This window comes from Aplysia californica, unplaced genomic scaffold (genome assembly GCF_000002075.1).
Source record: "Aplysia californica isolate F4 #8 unplaced genomic scaffold, AplCal3.0 scaffold00033, whole genome shotgun sequence".
Lineage (NCBI taxonomy): Eukaryota > Metazoa > Mollusca > Gastropoda > Aplysiida > Aplysiidae > Aplysia > Aplysia californica.
The window spans coordinates 341,003-343,376 of NW_004797303.1; the positions used below are offsets into that span (position 1 = coordinate 341,003).

The following is a 2,374-nucleotide window of genomic DNA, read 5'->3' on the forward strand; positions in this document are numbered from 1 at the left end:
GTGAGTGAGTGAGTGAGTGAGTGAGTGAGTGAGTGAGTGAGTGAGTGAGTGAGTGGGTGGGTGAGTGAGTGAGTGAGTGAGTGAGTGAGTGAATTTTAAAATAATGACAACAGCAATGCAGCCTCATCAGAAGATAAGCTACAGCGCCTTCAATTAGTGGTGAAAAAATGGTGAAATAGTATAGGTTTAACGCCCCTATCAACACTATTAGGTTATTTAAGGGGCGGGACCTGATCCTAGTTTAACGTCCGTCTCCGATAGGACCGAGCCAAGGGGAAAGTTCGTGTAAAGTGCCTTTCCCAAGGACACAACGTCGGGTCCCTGACGGAATTTGAACCCCCGAACCCGCAATCCGAATTAGTGGATGAATCACAGATACTTTTTCTTCAGTAAGAGTTTTACGGCACTTAAAGCAAACATAATAATTTGGTCATATGAGTGTCAAATGTCTAATAATAATAATAATAATAATTATTATAATTATTATAATAATAGTAATAATAATACTAATAATAATGATGATGATGATGATGATGATGATGATGATGATGATGATGATGATTATGACTATAATAATAAAAGCTTCAGCACAAATATAACGACAACAACAACAACAACATCAACAACAACGACAACAGCACAAGAAAAACATAATAATTATTTCCGAAGTGGTCCCTTACCCTGAATCAAGTGCACATGGCCTAACTGCAGATGGAAAACAACTCTCAGAGAAGCTCCCTGCTATGGCGTCTTGTGGCGAACCCTCCACGCGCTGCGCGGACTCATCCTAAATATAGCACGAAACAGCTGATCTAAAAAACAGCTGACTGCCTGAACACTGACTGCTTTTCTACGAGACCGTTAGTACGAGAAAGAGACAGCGCGATTCAGACGAATACAACAAGGTTATAACACACACACACACACGCGCGCACGCACACACACGCACACCATACTACAGCCAGTGAGGAACCAAGCAGTGTGGAGAGAAAGATTCAAAGAACAGCGGAGGCGAAAGAGAGAAAAGGCGCAGGGAATTTGACGGATGAGTTGTCTTTCTCCTACCGCGTTTTTCTTTGTGTGAACCCCCCCCCCCCCCTCAGGATCACCACAACAACATCGCTGCTAGATCTACCGCCTTACTTCTTAGCCTCGATTCCTGGTTTTTCAACTCGTGCGCTACATTCGTGCAGCGGAGAGAGCAGGTAGGTGATCATCCGTGAATATAGTATAACTTTGTCCTCCTCTTTTCACAGCAGTAGCAGCTGTAGTCTTACTTTGGAAGGGGGGCTAAATTATGGCGCGAAATAGCTCTAAATCCTTCACTGCCAGATTTCCTGTGTGATCATTTTTTATTATTATTCGCCGGTCTCAGGTAGGCCTTTTCTGTGGCCGTGTAGCGCAAGGGTTAACGGGTTTTTTTTTAGCGCGACACATTTCTTATTCTAGAGCTTCTCTGCTGCGAATCTCGAGAGGGAGAGAGGGAATGGTTGCAGAAGAGGAGGAAGAAGAAGACGCATTGTCGAGAAAGGAGGGAGGACTCCTTTCTCCATAGTTGCAGTGGCGATCTGTTAGAGCCTCGATTTTATTAGAAATTCATTGACTGATTCCGATGCCGACGCATCATAAAAACCTTGCGATTATTTCGATGCGTAATCAGTGCTGTGCACATTCCGTTCTCTATCTTCCCTCTTATCACCCGTCATTGATAAGTAGGCCCTATTTGCTGTCCAGCCCATATTATGATATTATTACATCTGCAGGCAGTATGCAATGTTCACCTTCCCGAATTCAAGTTTGATTTTCTCTGAAAGGTCAGGCAAGGGCTACAAGGATAAAGGTTATCACTTTCTGTGTCAATCTCCGATATGCCGCCGTAGTGCTATATCTTTGTTTATACATCAGGTCTTTACCGGTGTCAGCACGGTGGTGCGGCCGGCTCAGCACTTTGCCGTCGCACACAGATGATGTTAGTTCGATTCTTGTGTGGGATGGTTTCGTTGGTTCTTTAAAAAAATTATTTAACGAGAAGACGAAGGCTATGTAACGCAGGAGTTTTGAAAGTATGGCGCTGAAAGTAATACATCTGAGGAAGAGAGAAATTTTAGGGGAGGTGAGACGATACAGTGATGGCCGTGCTGTCGGATCTTGTAGGGTTCCTCTTGTCCTTCTTTGGCTTAGTGGAGAGGGAGAGAGAGAGGAAGAGAGAGAGAGAGAGAGAGAGAGAGAGAGAGAGAGAGAGAGAGAGAGGGAGGGATAGACAGACACACAGAAAGAGGGATTAAGAGGCAGGGGTAGAGGAGAGACGTGAGCGAGAAAAATGTAAGAGAATATTTAAGAAAGGGAGTGGGAGAAAGTAGTTGTGTAGAGTAGA

The 2,374-nt window shown here is 44.2% G+C and overlaps 1 protein-coding gene across 1 annotated transcript in view; it reads left to right on the forward strand.

The window, feature by feature from the left end:
• Window positions 1–838: 838 nt before the first annotated feature.
• LOC101846861 overlaps window positions 839–2,374 on the forward strand; it is a gene marked incomplete in the record, with an annotated part of 82,749 nt that continues 81,213 nt past the window's right edge. Inside the window, 1 exon segment of the mRNA XM_035973825.1 lies at window positions 839–1,205.